Here is a 19,665-nt window from a genome sequence, read left to right as displayed (position 1 = left end):
GAGCCCCAGCGCTGGAGAGTCGGGGGGGGGGGGGTGGTGGAGGAGGAGGAGGAGGCGGCGGCGGCTGCTGCGGCGGATGGCGGTGGAGCGGTGTTTACATCGCCGCCGGGAGGGAGTGCGGGGAGCCGGGACGAGGAGGCGGGGGGGGGCACGGCCCAGCCCGCCCCGCCGCGCGGGGAGCGTTCGCCGCCCCGACAAACTTCCCCCCCGGCCGCGGCCCAAAGTTGTTGTAATTGTGTCACACCGCCAGCCCCACGCCGCCACCGTGACCCACCCCCCCCGCCCCACCCGGCCCCACGCAGCCAATCGCCGCCCCCGTGGCGCCGCACGTGACCTTTGTTGACTTACGTCAGTCATAGCGCTCTTCCACCGCGGCGCTTCGGCTTGGTTGGCCGTCGGCGCCCGCCTCCCTCTCCCGGCCTCACCCCATTGGTCGGAGTATGAGGGAGGAGGCGGGCTTTCAGGGATTCGCGGCTTATGAGAGGTGAGGCGGGCCGTCAGTCAGAAGAGCTTGTCGATTACCCAGGGCCAGCAGGCTTGGCAGCGCACCTTTAAAAACCGGAGGACGCGGAGGCGGGGGGGCTCTTCGGCAGTGGCGGGTGTGGGAGGAGGAGGGGAGTGGGTTGTGCTTACGGGCGGAGTTGCGTAACGGGGGCTCCGGGCTGTGGGGGAGTGGACGGCACTGAGGAAGCGGGCCGGGCAAATCGGAGGGGGGGGGGCCGCGCTCACCCGCCCGCCCTACCTTGGGCGTGGGGCGTGGCGCTCTTGGCACAAGTGGATAATAATGGCTGCCCCGAGCGGGGGACGGTGCTGGCTCGGGCTCCGTTCCTTTGGACCGCGGCGAGGAGGAGGAGAAGCCGCCACCGCCCGAGGGGGTGGCTGGGCGGCGGGTAACGCCCGGGCAGAAGGGTGGCGGCAGCGGCCGAAGCGAGGGCCGCCCCCGTGGCGCGGCGGTTGGCCTCACCCGCCCGGGGAAGCAGAGCCGCCGGTGTCCGGCTTACGGCTTTCGCCCGCCCGCTCTCAGCAGCGGGGGAGGGACTTTCCCGCACACGCCAGCCGGGGGAGGCGGGAGGGCGGCCGTTGGCCCGCTAACGGACGAGCGCGTGGTGTGGCGCGAGGCGCGCTGCGCGCGGGCGGAAAGGGAAAGCCGCCCCTCCCCGCGAGCCAGTGACAGGTGGAGCGGCGCCCGCTGGGCGCGAGCCCCCGCGGCCGTCACGTGGCGCGGGGGCGGGGCGGGCGCCGCGCGAGAGCGCTCTCGCGAGGCCGCGGCGGGCCGCAGGCGTGAGGGCGGGACAGGGAGGCCGCGCCGCCGGGGCTGAGTGGGGCCGCCGGCTTTCGCCTCCCGGCCGGGCTCAACTAGGGCGTGGGACGGCGGGCTGGAGGGGGGCCGGGGGCTGGTTCGTAGGAAAGCGCCACGGACTGAAGTCGGGCTGCCGGGAGCGTCTCACGCGTGAGTAAGTGTCTTGAGTTTCTTTTGACGTTGGGGGGAAAGGGGTTTCGCGTGCTCGGCTTGCTGCCCCTCCATTGTAAGGCCAGGCCTGTCCACGGTCTTCCGTGTGGCTTAAATGCTACCTGGATATCCCTGAGTCCTCGACTCTTCCCAGCTTTGCCAGCAGCTCCAGGGTCCAGTTTTCTCTTCACGGTCCCACTGATTTGCCCATACAGCCAGGAAGCTCTAGAGCTCTCTAAGTGAGGCTTTTGAAAATCACTAGATCTTGTTTCTGCTGTGATGCTTATGAGAAGATCAGCCTTCTGTGGGGCTGTGGTGGATACTCACTGCTTATACCCATTTTGCCAAAAATGAATCAGCAATAGTCTTCTGTAATATCACTGTATTGCTTCTCCAATGTCTAGCCAAAGCCCTATGACTGGGCAGACTTTTCTCTGCTAGCTGAATTTCCTCCCGTCAGAGAAAGGCCTGTTTTATGACTGCCAGGTGCTCTGAAGCATCAGTGAAGCTATTAACTGCCTTTGAGAAATAGATTAATAAGGTCAAAGGCCGAACTATGCAAGGGATGTTCACTCATAATGCTGCTCCTTGCTGGTTCTATTGCCACTTTTTTAATTGCCACCATCAAATAACATACTTATGAAATTGAAGCACGTTTCTGCCTCTTTAGGTGTTACAGGTAACATTTATGTGTCATTTACTTTTCCAAATGGATCCTCAAATGTTTTCTTGTCCTGGTGTCTATAGCACAGTGCAGAGACACTGGCAGAAGTGTGTGAGGCCTGCACTGCTCCCCAGCATACTGATTGGAGATCTGGTCAAGACAAAGTCTTGAATAATGCAAAAGAAGACTCAAATTAGTATGTCCTTTCTCCTTTCAGAAGCAGAATCTTGTCATGTAGCCAAGCTTTTTGATGCAAATGCAGTTAGAACAAAAAAGCACCTGAGTTTACTAAGGTTGCATATCTTTATAAAATTGCCAGCAGCTAGCTGGGTAGAGTATTGATATAAGAGACCAGCATTTGTGTTTAAAGTATTTTTGAGCTTGGAGACCAGATGAAAACCGAGTTACTTTCAGTTCTGGGAATGGGCCATAGTCTATTAATAGTGAAAACAGAGGTCTAATCAAACATCTATCTTCACCTGTATTTTGCGTGGCTTCTCAGTCATATATTTTTCTCGGCAGTGCTTCCTTAGGTGCCTAACTTGCGTCCAAGAACTTTATCGATTGTCGATGTGCCAAAAATAAGGTATTTCAGCACAGATTATTTCAAAGAATTTTGACTATGAGGTCTTATGCTTCCGCTTTGCAGTATCCCGAGTATAAATCAATGGGAAGGATAGCAGACAAAACTATTTCTCACTACCAGGAAGGTAACTTCTAAATTACAGAACAATTCAGGAGACTTCATAGAAGGATACTGATGTCTTAGTTTCTCGTTATACTTTCAGTTGAACTCCTTTGCACCTCAAGTAACAACACCGCAGTTAACTCCTCTAGTATTCTCAACACCACTCTTACCCCCCTGCATCCTGCCTGTATTGCTTGAACTGAATTTCCAGTTGCCCTTTTTGGGTATTTGATCTACTGTTTGAGTGACTGAAGAGGTACCATGAAGGCCTGTGTATTGTGTCAACTCTTCAAGATGTATCCAAAGCTCAGCTTTAATAATAGCAAGAAAGGCTTGAAAATGCATACTGAAACTAACACTGCCTGCCCTTGCAAACAGTCACTTAACAATTTTGGGAACTAACAGTGATGCACTATTACCTGTATGAAAGGAGAAGGTGGTTTCTGACGGATGCGATGCTGGCCTTCCACTCTGAGATACCCCCAGTAAGGTGGCTTCAGAAGGAGTGTGTCCTTAAATTCTTAAGAATAAAGAAGGAAACTGCAGTGTTGTTCTGTATCTATCAAGTATTAGTTAACTCAATAGGTTTTAGGTTAGTTTAAATTCTGAAGTCATCTGCAAATCTCCAGAACCACTTCGCCATCTTCTGTGTGAAAGTTGTGGACCGACAAAGCTCTTGGACTGAACTTGGATCCCCCTCTCCTGTATATTTTAACTCCCATTGATTTTCCATGCAGAATTGCTTTGTGTATTCCTATACACTGCGTCAAGCGTTGCCTGGTCATGCTGCAAGACTCGCCCAATCTGTTAAGAGACTGAATGCTGTTAACGTGTGTACAGTTGCAGAGTAGTTTATGCCAGAGAGAGAGCTCTGTGTTCAAAGTAGGTGTTTAACATGCTGGTCATTCTCTGCAGCTTGAAATTGAGATGTCAAGTTAATGTGCCACTTCTTGAAAAGTAATGTTAAAAACAGCAAAAGTTAATTCTAGAGTTCTCGTTATAAATAAATACACATCACCTGTGGTCTTGTTAATCTGAAAAGCAGCTCCTGAAATCGCTGCAAAAAAGTTGATATGGAAGAAAGATTTGGCTTCAGCACTGGGTTTCAAGCTGTCATCTCACTTGATGTCAAAGGTAGTTGTGGTATCTCAAACATCTGGGTTCATTGGCAAATAGGACAAGCCTGAGCACATATATAGGAGCTCAATCTCAGGAGAATAATTCCATGTAGGGGAGGAGTGCCTTGCTCCAGATTTACTTTTTCTTTTCACTCTCGCATCCAGTATTACATCTCGCTGCCATCAACCCCAGCAATCAAGTGTTTAGCTTGCCATTGTTAATTAAGGGAGGAGCTTTTTAGAGATGGTGGTGATCCTACGGGGTTTTTTATGAGCAAGGGTATGGTAGTCTGGTATGAATGTTCACCACAAATTCACTGTAAATATGTTGATATGAAGTCCTGACTGGAGGCTTGTTTGCTGCGATAAATACTGTCTAGTGTTGGGAATGTTGCTTCTCGTAAAGCATGAAGCTCCTTGCTTGCAATGACAAACACATGAGGCCTGCTCATTTTTCCGATGTCATGATCTGGGACAAGACAAAGCAGCAGTTTGTTAGAGATTAGAGCCCTCCAAATTTAGTAGATTTTTCTGAAGAGAATTATATTTTCAAAAAAAACTTGGTCTTCAAATTGTAAAATGTTTTGGGCTGCTTGTATGTAAAATATGGGGGAGTAAATGGACTCATAAATATTAAAAAGTTTTAATGTGTACATCTCCTTAAAGAAGACAACTATGGACTTAAACTCAAAAGGGTTACCTAGTGGGAGTATACCACACTGGATCATTTTAGCTATACCTGATCTTATGACAACTCATGATGTGGAGTGCCCACATGCCTCTTTGTACTTGCTTTTGGACTTAAAAAATGAGGAGAGATTTTTCTTGAACTCTCCAAATGTTCTGCATAGTATCATACAAAAATAATTATTTTTTTCTAAAGGTAGTTTTTTCAGTAACTACCACTTCTGTGGTCTTACCAATTGCGTTGAAAAGCCAGACTTGCTCCATGAAGATTTTCTGGGTCACGTGGACAACGCTATTCTCTTACTATCTGACTTCCTCATCAGATCCATTCTCAGATACACGCTTATTTACAAGAATAGTGATTTTTTTATTATTATTATTAACATATTTGGTGTGACTTCCAAACCAGGTAGCAAATTTGAATGAGCAATATAGCAATCCCTGCTGGATACAATTGAAATCTCATGGTCTTCTGTAGTCCAGAACATACTTGCTAGTCATCTACAGCAAGATTCGGTATTTGAACCCCTGGAAAAACTATGGTGCTTGAAGTTAAATATATCATCTCAGATTGATCTTTCATTCCTGCTTTTTGAAGTTCTTTGCAGCTGCAAGCTATGAGCTGATAGAGAAGTCACCTCCTTACACTGTCATGCAGGAGTATGAAGCAGTTCAGGATGCACATGTGATCTCTACTGATGCTACTGTTTAAAAAAAAGTTTTCCAGGTATGGAGTCAACATTATACTTCTAGTAGCTCAGAGGACCTCTAACTATAAGGAAAATCCTTTTGCAGTAGCCCAGGAGAAACATGACAAGACAACAATGTTGGTTTTGTGTGACGAGGTATACATGTTGAAAAAACAGCAAACAAAGGCAAGCTAAGCAGAAGAGTCCACAGGATGGCATTTTTGTGTCTTAGAAAATATAAATTCTAACATTGCTTTGTTGCCACCTTGCCAGATTTTAGTCAAGCTGCTTGAAATTTGTGATTATTTGGCATATAAGGGAAAGCAACATAAAATAATACCATCTGACAATAGGTTAGTGAGAGAGAAAGTAGCCCATTTGTTTAACCTTCCATATTCATTGACAGGGGTTTTTTTTTTCTGCTTCTTTTTTCTTACTGCTCTTTTCTTCATTTGTTCCAAGGTAGAAGCAGAAAAGCTTAAATTATGTTGTTCTTGAAATTGGAAACAAAAAACTCTGCAGTACTTCTTTTTTGTATTTTAGCAGTAGCTCCCATATTGTCCAGGACTTCATAATAAAATGATCTGCAATTTGCATGTTCCCTGTATTACCCTCATTAAAGTTCTGATAAGTGTTGTGCGATCATCCGTGTTACATTTTGACAATGGATGGTGGTCAAGAAAGTAGGGGAAACTGATCTAATGGGGTTTGGGGTTTTCTTTTCTCCAAAACACACCAAAAAAGTCAAATACTTTTGCTAGCTATAAGAAAAAACAATACACATGTGGAAGTAATTCTTGAAACTAGAAAATGTGTGAAAAAATGTCTTTCCAATACTCTTTATCACTATGTTGATGAACAAATTGCTCTTCGATCTCAGAAATACCTTACTAACTTTGAGTGATGAGAGGAGTAAAGGTGAGCTAATCTAGGAAATGCGTTGTGATCATGAAGATATTTTATCTTAATGAAAGTGTTAGAAAACTAGTAATTACTAAATGCTTTTGTTACAGACCTTACTTAGTATCATTCTGTCTTGCTTGAATCATATAGTCATTTTTGTTTCTTGCCCTCTCCTCCCTTTGGTCAGCTTGATTTTAAAACTTGGATTGTATCCAAAAGGCTTAATGCTTGAATTAATCTGAAATTTAAGTGGTAATTCATAGTCATAAGAAGTACACACAGCTATCAGTTAAGCAGTAAATCTGTCACTGTGCAGTGTGTCAGCAGAAATCATAAAATTGTCCCTTGAGCAATAGAAAAGTCAAAGGAATTGTTACTTACTTAAAAATAATAAACAACATGTCAACAATTCAATCTAAACATGGGAAACAGTGAATTTGTATAAATAACTGTATTTTGAGCTGTTTCATGAAATTCAGGTATCGGCTTTTTTGGATATTCTGTAGACCTTCTGTGTAAGAGAGATTAGTTCTTTGCATGCTAGTAAGAACACACTTTTACCTGTTTGCTTAAGTTCTACCAGAAGAAGTGACTGTTAGAAGAGCTACCATTATATCATATTTTTTGCACTCTATAGATCTCTCATATACTAACTGTCAATTTCTGCAGAGTTTGACAAATAAATAATATGAGAAATTAAACTTGTCCAGGAAGTGTTTCCTTTATAGTGCTTCTGTTAGTAGATTTATTTTTTTTTAATTGCACCAGTTCCTCCCCCGGACCCCCAGGAGTTTTGTCTGTGTCCAGTGGTGTGTATTCCAAATTTGCCATGCATTCATTTCTGTTAGTAGTTTCAGAAGGTAAGTAGGTAAGTGTCCACCCTCCCACTAGGAACTGGATGTGGCAGCTATGACATAACCCCTTCCAAAGAAGTCACCTGTTTGACAGAAGGTGATCATGAACAAGTATCTCTACTCTTCAAAAACAATGCAAAGAAAGTGACATTTCTTGCGGTTGTGATTATCCAGGACTTTAATACAACTGTTGAGAAGCTGAAAATAAAAATACCATGTTTATGTTAACTTGTCTTCATCTTCAGATTGACAATTGTAGCTCTTCTGTAGCATTATAGAATTTGGCGAATGCTGTCAAGGAGAGTGGGGGAAAAAAAAACCAAACCAACAGCTTTGTGTTTCTATGACTAGGTATTTATGTATGTGTTGACTTAGTATAAGATGCCAGGCTAATACCTTGATAGCTTGCTGGTTTTCTGGCTTGTAAGTAAAAACAAGTAAAATTTCTAAAACAGCTCTGAAGCAAAGTTAAGGGTTTGGGGGTTTTTTGTACAAACGTTTGAAAGGAGCTGTTCATGATGCTCACAAACTAGACGAATGGATATCTTGTTTACTTTTGTAAATCCTAGAACAGAATGCAATATTATCCAAGATACATTATTATCTGATATTTTTGTTTTTCTCCTAATGCAGAGGATGTCACATGCTCTTACTGGATTTAATTTAGGGCTTTATAGAAAAATCTTTTCAAGAAGGTATCTGAGAACTATTTATTTTAAAAGTGTCAACTGTTGTGTATGTTGCTTTTTGTAAACATTCTTGCGGATGTCTAAAATGATAATCCTGCTACATCTGCTTATGCAGCAACTTTTAAAATCCAGTAATTTGCACAAGTAATGGTATATATTAAATCTTGTAATCCTGTACAGACAGAAGTTTTAAAGGTGCAAATAGCAGAAGGGGCTCTGTGACATTGTATATGTCTTGTCCAGAGTTAAGGCAGTGGCTCAAGAAGCTCTGTTGTATGCAGACAATGACAATTCTCTGTCCTTGTCTAAACACAGTTCAGGATTCCTTTAGAGCAATTGATAAGTCAGGAGGTACTTCAAATAAAATAAAACATGATGCTTAAGTTTGAAGATTGTTGCTATAGGGCATGTAACTCTCTATTTCTTCTCTTACATTTTAGAGTTTTATCAAAATAAGGTGTCATCCCATCAATTTGATGCATAGGACTCAATGAATAAGGGACAAGGTTGTACTGAAAGCACGTAAACTTTTTCATCATGTGTGACCGGAAGATAAAACAAGTCCTATACTAAAACACCAAACTGAAATTTGAATTTATTTTTTTTCACCATAAAATTCCTTCTATCAAGAGGTGGATTCTATTCAGAAGCTCTCTAGCGGTTTGTGTTCCACTGTGTCTTCTGAATGTCAGTAAGAGTTGGATCAGGCCTCTAACAGAGCTGAGAACATCAGGAGGAAGTAGTTTCTACCGTAAGCTTGACGTTCATAAAACCAAAAGCTAACCTTGCTTTTAGGTATACGTCTTCCTTTGCTTCCCCCACCCATCAGCTGCATTTCACTTGAGGACCTGTGAAATAGGAAATTGCTAGTTTAGGAATGGTTTGGAGAATTTCCCATCTTAAAATTTCCCAAGGTACGATTTGGTCTGTGAATATTTGCAGTTGTGTATTTGTTTGTGTAAATATACTCAGTACTACTAAAATCAGTGTGTAAGCAGTTCTCCTCTAGTGTTTGGGTTTTTTTTTTTTTGTCTTGTTTTGTTATTTGGGCTGTACCTGAGTCCTATGGTAGTTTACTTTTGTGAGGAAAGTTAAAGCATAGTGTTTCTCTCCATGGATGTATAGTCCCAAACTGAAAGCCAAGTGAGAGAAAGGGAATTGCCATTGGTCTCAATGGGAGAATGGGAGCCTCTTGGGAAAGGGGGCAGCAAAGGGCAGCCTCACAAAGAATGGGCAATATTTTCCAAAGCCTTGGTATGTTTAAATCAGTACTTTTTCTACCAGCAGCGGATACACAAAATTTTACTATGTACTTTTATAAAACAAAGTCAATGTTTCACCAGTGGCTTCTTAGTATCAGTGAGAAGAAAGTCCCTCTAATATTCCTCCCTCTCAATTAAGAAATTAGGAAAAAAAATCCACATCCCCTATTGAATTCACATGTTTACATGTAAGCATCCAAGTTTACTGCTTTACTGGAGTCTCAATAGCTGTCTATATACCATGAAATTATCAGTGCAATTGGCACTATTTTAAAGACATCAAAGACTTATGAAAGTATGTGGATACATTCCTTCTTCTCAAGGATAGTCTGTATAAAAATGATTGGGGCATAATCTCAAGAAATTTACATTGGTCCTGCTTAGGTTATAATTCTATGTACAAAAAGGAGGACAAATGTTTTATTATAAATACTATTGTTGGCAAACATGTCACTGGCTCTTGTTTTAAATAAGTGATTGGTTATGCTTTTATTACATATCCCTTCAATATAAGTGCATTTCTAATGAATAATGCCACATTGCTAAGGACCTGAACCTGCAAGTTACCGAATGCCATCTGAAGAGACACTCTGCTCAGCACTTGGCAGGATCCAGTCCCATTTTTAATGGATCAGTTCAGATAAGCTTGCAAACTTTGCAAGCTTATCATAACTCCTTTATTCAGGAAATCGGGCAAGAAACAGGTTTTCTTGAAAATTCAGTGTTGTTCCCAGTTTCTGTTAGATCAGCCTATGCTGAAGGAGACATCCTGCACTGTTTATGCTTCTGTTCTCTCTGAAAACATAATGCAATATGCATCATTAGCAAAGAACAAATCTTACCTATCTACTGTTAAGCCTCTTTTACGAATCAACTGAATTTTTTCAAGTGTATTTCTATTTAGGGTTATTAGTTTTGCAATGTAAATGCTAACTGTCAGTGGTCTGCAAAAAATGCAGGGAAGATACAAGCAGGATGATTCCAATTTCTGTCTCCCAGTGGAAGGGGGTTGGTTTTGGATATTGCTGTGCGTGGGGGTGGTTTGGTAGGGTGCAGGAGGTGGAGATCACGGCAGCACCTGGAGGGTCACAAGGACAGAGCCAAGCGCGAGAGGTGGATTTGGACACTGGTTGAATAGAGGCCTTTTCTGTGGCTGAATTCTTGACTAGTCACTCCAGCTCTTCTTTCTGTTGCTGTCATGGTTTTCCACTACTTGTGTAAAATATGAATGTTCTGTTAAAATTACAAGGAGTCTGGCAAAAAGCAGAAATGATCAGATGGTTTGGGTTTTGTTTGGGTATTTTTTTCCAACCTTAGTCAAACCAATGACTTACGACAGCACTTTTGTCAAAAATTACACAGCTGTGTAACCACCATGAAGGTGTCTCAGAACGTGGGCATGTGACATTTATTCTGTAACAGCAACTCCTGCCTCTGAAGGTCCCTTCCCAGTCACTGTTACCAACCCTTTGCTGCAGTTTGCCACGGCCATTCCTCAGCAATACCGGTTTCACTGTTTACAATGCCATGCTGGAAACTCAGGCAAAGTCATTGAAGTAGTCTCAGTTAAAACAAACCAACCCACCACCCCACCCCCTAAAAAAAACAACAACCCACCAACCACAACAGCAAAAAAACCCCAAACTTCAGGGGGAGGTGAAGGCCGCCTCCAGACAACTTTTATGGTAAGTATTCGCGTGTAATATTGTGTAGCACTCTGAAAAATACTTAAGAATAAAATCATTTTAACATGAAATGCCAGAACAGATGATACCGTGATTGTATTATTGAGTAGCAGACTCAATTAAATTAAAATTTTTCTTGTTAATAAATCTTAACTATTGCTGGCTGCCGCTGTGAAGAATCCTTAGATTCTTTTGTAAGGAGGTCCAGCCTGTTCATGACAGTGCCTCAGGAGCTGGTAGGCTGATGCACAACACAGTAAGATGATTGCATCCTGTGAGGTTGACCGGAGATTGCTATCACAGGAGTAAAAACCAAGTTAAAAATTATAAAAACCTGAAACATCTAAAAGCTTGTGAGCCATAGAAATGACCTACTACTAAATCCTTACTACTTATAAGTAATTGTTAATTTGCCTGACAGTTAGTCAGATTTTAAGTTGGGAGGGTTGGACAAATTGCTGTTGGTCTTTGTGACGAGCTCTCTTTCTGTACTGTACCGATGCAGAAGCTGTTGCTGGGAGTCAAAACCCTGATCCACACACAAGGAGGAATAACTTTTTTTTTCAAGATAACGCTTTTGAATGCTGCGTTACCTGTGTACACATCTCGTTCCTGATGGAGCGTGATTCATCACAGTTGGCAAGGCTAAGAAGGAAACAGCATCTACCAAATAATACAATTGGTAGGTTATATAGGAAAATAACCCACATTCTTCTTTCATCCTAAAGAAAATGCCAGTGTTTTCTCATCTGGTTTATACACTTTTTTTCCAAATTTTACAAATTATGTGGTTACTTACAGAAACTTTTAGGAAAGAATTTGTGTCTTATATATTAATTCTTAAGTTCAGAAGTGTAAAGATTATCTTATTGAACTAATCATTCCTTCTTAAGACTAGCTTTGAAATGTTTCCATTACGCTTATTCAGAAGCGTAGGAATCCTAGCTAAAATGTCAATTCCTGTAAGTGTTTAAAGTAATACTAAATGAACAATAAATACCATAAGGGTTAAAGATTAAAAATTAAACTTTTAACTACTATCTGCTTGCTTTGCAGCCTTAATACATAGGCTAGGATTTCTGCTCTACATTAACATTCAGAAAGTTTTTCACCATGATCATGTAATTGTTTGTATTAGAAGCTTAACTGTTGTATGCGAAATTAGAATCATGCCTATGGGTATTTAAAATGGAAGAATAATACCAGCTAATGACTTCAGTGTAACTAGTAAAATTACATCAGGGAGAGTATTTCAGATTTTGCAGATTGGCCAAATTTATATTGATGAGAAATATACAAGATTTAGCTCAGTAAAATTTAATGAAACCAAGCATATATTGAGGAAATGAAAGCATACAGGCTTATTTGTTGCAATGTGTGGAAATTGGTTAACTTTTTATTTGAGAGAGAAACGAAGTTCTGCTTTATGGAAATTTCTGATTATTTTTCCAAAACATTGTTACTTCTTTTGACGTAAACAGTTATATGGTCTTGCAGATAGGTTTCTTTAGTAAATTAAATTTATTGAACTTGCTGTATCTTTGCAGACATATTTCTTCACCAGCAGTAGACAGAGGCATATTCCTTTGCAGAAAGAACTGAGTCGTTTTGAAATACAGAAGGAAACTAGAAGAATGTCTGTTCAATTTCCAAGTGTTTCTAGAAAAACGTTCTATGGCTTTTCTGGCCATTTTCAACTTTCTAACATCCTCTTCTACTCAAAGATACAGACACCTACTCTAAAGCACTCCCAGCTCATTAAGTTGGGTAATGTCAGTAGGCTGGACCATTCAGGCCCTGGCAAAATTCATTTGCATTCATCATTTGGCTTGCCGTGTGAGCTATGATTTGTATCATAGATTTTGTTTTAATTACTCCAAGAAGCAGGACTGCTTCTCACTTTTATCCTCAATATGTGGTGTAACTGCATCCTCCAATTCCAGCAAAGTTTTGCTTAATCTAAACTGTTGGTTGCTATAAATAATTTCTTGCTGTGAAAGGATGAGATGGAGCATTTTGGATCTTGGTATTAATTGCAAAGAACCGAGAGATTCAAGATGAAAATAGGTTCATTATTTTGGACTTCCTAGTGAAGATATGAAATCTGAAAAGATTAGAATAGAATTAGTTAGTTAATTAAGACATTTTTTATTTCTTTATTTGTTTGTTAATTAATAGAATTAGTTGGAGAACTTAGAGTAAAATACTGGACACTTTAAAAGTGTTAAAAAAGAGAGATGCAGATTCAAATACGCCCATGCTTTAATGAACCAGATGCAACTTCCAGGCATTCAGTGGGTGCCTGAGTGCTAAAATAGAATGAGATAAATCTAATTTTTAAAGTTGGATAGTTTATTCAAAGATTGAATCAAATTAAGAGCGTGTGTGTATGTTCTACTAGCATAGAAATAGTATAGTGAATGAACACAAAGATAAGCCTAATAATGTTATCCGTAGAACATCTGAAAGGAAGTAGAACAGAACAACATGTTTTAACCAAACAGCTCACAAAGCAGTCCTCTGATATATCAAAGCTAATTAGGACAGAGTCCAACAATTACAAAAGATATTTAGTTGTGAAGAGATACTCAGCAATGTTTTGTCTTATCTCTTAAGCAGATCAATCATTAAAGGCTTCCTGTTATATTTCTTCATGACTTCTTTTCAGGAAAATCTATTACCTTCTCCTCAGGAGGAGATTGAGACCTATCAGAACAATTAATTTGGCCTACTCCCAGCCACCCCGTCTTCTGAGATCCAGTTGGGGAATAATAATAGCCTGCATGAATAGTTCTTGCAATAGCAGTCTGCTCTGATTATTGCCTTTCCTCATTTTCCTCATCATGCTACACAACATACGTTCAAATTCTGATCCAGCCAAATCTGTTGCACATGTGCAGACAAACTTCTGAATGTCTCCGGGAAGACACCGCAGCACAAAGCTGAGCCGTGAGTTTTGCCATAGCAGCAAGTTTGGGTAGTCTCAAATTCCCAAGGAAAAGATAGAAATTATCTGTAACGGTTAATGTAGGGAGAAGAAGGGCTGGCACCGTATGAGAAGTTTCTCAAAGTCTTTCTGTCAACACCATCTTTTGCTTTCATATGCTTTTGCATGTGATAGCGGCCTGATAGTCTGGGGCGCAATCCGTAAACAAAACAACAGCAACTCTTTCTGCAGTTAAAGAAAGTCTGTATAGAACAGTCCTCCAGCTTGGTTAGCGGGGGAGTCTTTCTTTCCTGTACACCCGAGAAATGGGGGGAATAGAGGTAATTCGCTAGCCTGTATCCCAGAGTGATGCCTGAAGGTATCATTGTTTTTTACTCATAGAAATCAGTATTTTAGAAATAACTTTTCAGCTGAACCTATTCTCATGCTCTCAGTTGGCACTTGTTCTTTTGTCCTTTCTTGGCCTTCTTCCACAGCCTTCTAATGGAAATCACTGCACAGTTCTTGTTCTCCGCTCAGCCTTTGGATTTCTAACTCAAATTTATCACTCTTTTTGGGGGGAAATGTGTGTGCTCTACAAGTGTGTTTTTCAGGGCTTCCCCCATGCCACACTGTAAAATTGATGCAAAGCATGTCCTGCCTTTTTTCTAAGCAGAAGGAGAAATTGTATCATCTCCCTAGAACAGATGCTTCATTGCCACTTGGCCTGTCTACAGTCTACTGTTCTTAAGTCCTATCTGTAGGTAATCTTACTTTTTAATGAAAAATATTTTGGTCTAGAAAGGGGCAGAGAGATAACGTCCATGTGTTTTTGCCACTGCTTTATTTCAATTTAGTCTTCAATAACAAAGCAACTGAATATAATATTTAAAAATCAGTTTGTTTTCTGAAATCAAGTGAACTTCATCCAAGCTCAAAATCCTGACAGTCAGTTCTAACATTTGCAAGTACACACTGAAGAAAAATATTTTGACATCTAGGCTGTCAAATAATCTGTCAGTAACAGTTATATCATTCAGGGAGAGAAATTATAACTTCCAGAGTAATTTATTGGGAAAAATAATACATTTACTGCAGTGAAATACCCTACTGGATAAGTAGCTGGAAAAGTTACTTAGCGTTTTTGCAGGGGAAGTAGTTGGCTTCAGAACATGGGTTATTCTCTTGTGACAAAAAACAAACAAACAAAAAAATAACAACAAAAATAAGAAAATGAACTAGTTGCCAGAAATCAACAAAGAGTAGGTACCTGCAAACAGCAGTATGTTCACATATGTTTAGGAAGCATTAGGAACGTCACGCTGAATGATGTAATGCATAGAGAAAAGGGAAGGGGTGCTCAGGATCGTACTCCTTACAGAGGAGGCTCGTGGGGCACAAAGGGTCATACACCAAATGCTTTCCTGGGAGTCATTCTTGAAAGCTAGAGAAGTTCTTATCACTGTTGTGCTGTGCCTGCCTGGAAAAAGGGTGCTGTCTTTGGGGAGGGGTGTTCCCTGGCATGATGCAATGACTGCTCTGTGGAGCTTTCACAGCTGTTGGTTTCGCATCTTCCAATTTTCCTTCACTGACATTTTTCATTTTTCTTTGTCTGTTAAAAAGTAGTCTTGTTTCTGTAGAGAAATGTCTGAGCATTATGTGTGATGACAGTAGTAATCATTTCCAAAGTGCTCAGAGGACTAAAGGCCAGGTTTTGTCGGCTTGCGTATTGCTGTTAGATGGTCAGTCTGAGGCTACACGGCACGTCTGCTTTTAATCTGGCATAATTTGTGTCCCATACTGATTTACGCATAAAATTTTAAGTATTAATTGTGGCTTCTTGGAAAGAAAATGCATTTTATCATGTAATTAACAAATAGTAAAGTTGTTACCCTAGTTATTGCTATTGTTGGCAACGATGCCAATAAAAGATAAAATTTTGCAAGAGTAAGCAAGACCAGGTCATATAGGAGGACTGGCACTTCAAGATGATTCAGCAATTAAAGAAAGGTGTTTGTAGCATAGGCAATCTCAGCTTTCAAATTCTTCCTAACTCTGCCCGTAATTAGTCAACCAAGTGTCATTGGAACTTACCTTTCCCTTGATGGTTAATGCCACTAGCGGTGCTCCGTTAAGCTGCTTCTTCCAGAGTCTTTTTCAGTGCTTTTCCTGATGCAGGAGATGTTTTCCCTTTTCAGATAGGCATTCAGTTGATGAAGTTTACTCTGAGCTTCATGTGTTCTGAGGCACTTGTTAGAAATTACAAAATAAAATGAGTAAGACATGAGCTTAGATTATTACATCTTACCACATCTACATCAAACTTTTATTCTGTTGTCATTTTTAGCGGAGAGGCAATGTAACAAATTATTGCGGGACTTCCTTGTTTTATTATTTTCATTTATCTTCAGTGAAACTAAAAAATGAAAAACTGTTGCCATATTCATCTTCATTTATCCTCCTTATTTGTTCTTCGGTATTTCGTCTTTTTCTGAGGCAAAACAGAAGAGGGGGAATGAGAAGGCTGAGGCTGAACGAAGGAAAAGGTAAAAGAAAAGCAAAACAAAGGAGAAAATAAAAAAAGTTTCGATACTTTTTATGGAAACTTTTAACTTGAAAAAATATCCTGTCTGAAGGGTTTACAGTTATTCCATATGGAATAACAGTAGTTTTGTCTTTTTTTAAAAAAAATCTCTACTGTTTCCAATGTAAATCAGCGTAGCTCCACCAAGGTCAATTGGGGACAAGTTGCGCAAACTTTAGCTGCTGTATTAGCCCATATTTAGTATGTTTTAAAATACTTCATCTGAGTTGACAAGATGTGCATATGGTATCTCAGTTACCAGACTGGAGGGCTGTAGCCTTTAGCCTTTCTCTCTGTCTCCTCACTGTCGTATTTCACTCATGATCTTCCTGCATCAGACTCAGATTATCAGCTCTCTTTCGTCAATAAAGCATCCAGCATATTAAAATATTTTGTATAAATTATAATCATATGGAATTTCAGACCAATTTAACTAAAATGATTTTTTTTTTTTGCAAAATCATGGCAAATTTTTAAAAATAAACTGTTAGAGCTTTTTGAAATGTATTGTGGATGTAGTCATGATTTATGTGCAGTCAGTTATCTTGTTATCTATTGAAAAAACCCAACAAGTTTCTATCTCGCATTTCCTAAATGAGATTTTTCTGTATACAAAGCACGTGTCAGAAATTCATATCTAAAGAACATGCCAATTGGCTTCTCCATGTGGCAGCTTGTAAACAAAAATATTTGGAGGCTGCGTATTTGTGATATGATGACATGTAACGCAATGTACAAACAGCAGTTATTTGGAAGTATCTTGTTATCCTACAATGAAAATAAAATGGTCGATCATGCTTGCTTTGCTGTATCACAGTTCAGCTGGTGGAACTTTCCAAATTCAGGTGGTACTGTTGTTTTTTTCCAAATAGGTGTACCGAGAGGTTAAATATTTTATTAGTGACCTACCTATATTTGCATGAGAGTGATACGTCAGTTCTGACGTGGTGTTTTGTGTGTTTATCTTCAACTTATTTGGTCTTTCCACCCCCTCACCCCATAGTAATTCTGTTTCGATCAGAAGCAAATTCTGGTTGTACTGAAATCAGTGAAACATTTTCCACTAGATTCAGTGGGATCAGGAATCGGCTGTCAGTGGACATGGGACGAATACTGCTGCCTCTTGAAGCTGATCTAAAACCGTGCTGTTGCCAAACAGGGAAGTCACATTCTTGTGTCCACCGATGGCCGTATTTCTGGTTGCATCTTTCATGCAGGCCGAGCGATCGTGTGGCTGTGCAGAAAACAAGGTCACCTTTCTGATCCACCTGAAGAGTATCACAGGAAGGAAAAAAACGATTCATCCTGGAGAAGAGGAGGCACTGGGGAGACCTTATACAGCCTTCCAGTATCTGAAGGGCCCTACAAGAATGCTGGAGAGGGACTTCTTACAAGGGCATGTAGTGATAGGACGAGGGGTAATGGCTTCAAACTGGAAGAAGTTAGATTTAGATTAGATATCAGGAAGAAATTCTTTACTGTGAGGGTGGTGAGACACTGGAACAGGTCGCTCAGGGAGGCTGTGGATGCCCCATCCCTGGAAGTGTTCAAGGCCAGGCTGGAGGGAGCTTTGAGCAGCCTGGTCTGGTGGGAGGTGTCCTTGTCCATGGCAGGGGGCTTGTAACTAGATGATCTTTAAGGTCCCTTCCAACCCAAACCAATCTGTGAGTCTAATTATCTTGTGATAATTACTATGGCAAACAGTGTCAGCTATTGTCCACGTAAGTACAGATTCCAAGCTGTGAACCAACATCCGTGAGATGTTTACATTCAATACAATAAGAACTGAGAATATAAAATTTAGTACTGCTGAAGTATTTTATTTGGTGAAAACCAAACCAAACAGTCCTGTCGAGAAGATGTAAAGGCACATTATTACATTTTTCCAATATAAATGCAGCTGGAAAAGGCTAAAGAAAATCATGTTTAAAGCACAAAAGGTTGAGCAGGATATAGGAAGAAAACTAGAATTAACTAAAAGTAGTCGTTATCTGACTGACTATTTAAATAAGCGTTGCAGCACTTGCATTGAAGCTTTCAAGCAAGGTTGAGGATCATCAACAGGCCTAACATATTAGTACATCATGAAGTACAGTGCATAAAAGTGATTTAAAAGCCCCAAGCATTTTGATTATTACTTAGTCAATAATGCAGATTCTTTTAACATTTTATCCGTTTTTTGTTTGTTGTCAAGCCTGCAAATATATTAAACATTTATAGGATCCTCTATACAATTATTTCTTGTTGTTCTTTTGCTACTGCATCCAGTAAAATAGTCTTGCATTTATGTTTATGTGTCTTGTCATTTTTTGCACCACATCCATTTTTGTGAAATCAAGAAATGCCAAATAAGAAAAATACCATTAATGAACAGTGCAAAAGGTAAGTAGCTTTCTAGTGTGGTGATCAGAGGAGGAAAAAAACCTGGGTTTATTCCCCCGATATTCCCATAAGTCAAAGTAATCATGGAAATACCTGAACCTTGTATCCTTAATTTGCTTTCATAGGATTCAAAATCTCTCTGTTACTTTCATCCAAACATAAACTAATAATGTTTCCAAATGCCTATATCTTAGTTAATCAAAACAGTGTAAGTTCTTTCCACTGTGTCAACTAAGTGATAAAAAACAGACTTTGTAGGGTGAAGGCCAGACTCCAGATTCTGATGTTCCTGAAACTTATTTATTTCAAGAATTTTAATAAATTCTTTACTGGTTTTTTCCTATAGTATTAACACTTTATTTGGTGTTTTCTCTTTACAGTAGATGTCCGGAATCCTGAATTATCTTTCTGTCTCTGGTTTTTTTTTTTTTTAATTTGAAATGGTTTTTTGCTGCTTTTTTAAGTCTGACTATCTTCCTAGTGTCTTTCTGTGGACTTTTTGTAGTTCAGACTTATTCGTTTAATTGATAAATAGTTTTGTATACAATTCTGTATTCCCAGTTATGTGTCCTTTGCATAGCTAGTTTTCTAATTGTTTCAAAAGAAGAACACAAACTTGAAAAACTCTGTAAACCTACGCAGTTATACGACTACCAAATAGAGAAACATGGGATTAGTCAGTGAAGCGAATGCGGCGAGTAGAATATAACTGGGACTTGAGTGGAACATTTGACAATGTGTCGTTCAGTTTTACATGGATTAGCAAAGGTTACCTGGAACGCGAGCACTCTCCTAAACCAAGGATGAGGATACGTGTCTCCAGCTGGAAAGAACACTGGGGGACACGGAGCGCTGTTCTGTCCTGTTTGGTATCTTAGTAAGTCATTCAGATAAAAAGGAAGGAAGTTGATTATTATCAATTAGCGTGAATTCTAACATGCAAACACCAGAGGAATGGCATAATGCAAATGCAGGACTGAAAACAACAAACGACAGAATTCTTGGCCAAGCGTGACCTAGTGCTGGTAAGGCAATGTGATCAAGAGCAATGCTGTTCCAGGGGAGGGACAAACCTGGATGACAA

At 40.5% G+C, this 19,665-nt stretch overlaps 1 long non-coding RNA gene across 4 annotated transcripts; it reads left to right on the top strand.

Moving 5' to 3' along the window:
* The first annotated feature begins 394 nt into the window (after positions 1 to 394).
* LOC128913063 (uncharacterized) lies at positions 395 to 19,021 on the top strand. Of its 4 annotated transcripts, XR_008467827.1 has the most exons (4): positions 395 to 10,689; positions 11,195 to 11,371; positions 13,358 to 16,161; positions 17,417 to 19,021. It is a non-coding gene; the product is annotated as an uncharacterized LOC128913063 (long non-coding RNA). The 4 variants fall into 4 exon arrangements; XR_008467834.1 differs by lacking the exon at positions 13,358 to 16,161 and having other exon boundaries at positions 400 to 10,689; XR_008467832.1 differs by having other exon boundaries at positions 400 to 10,689; positions 16,112 to 19,021.
* Positions 19,022 to 19,665: the final 644 nt, after the last annotated feature.

This window comes from Rissa tridactyla, chromosome 1 (genome assembly GCF_028500815.1).
Source record: "Rissa tridactyla isolate bRisTri1 chromosome 1, bRisTri1.patW.cur.20221130, whole genome shotgun sequence".
Lineage (NCBI taxonomy): Eukaryota > Metazoa > Chordata > Aves > Charadriiformes > Laridae > Rissa > Rissa tridactyla.
The sequence above is the reverse complement of the archived record's forward strand: the minus strand, read 5'-3'. Positions and strand labels throughout refer to the sequence as shown.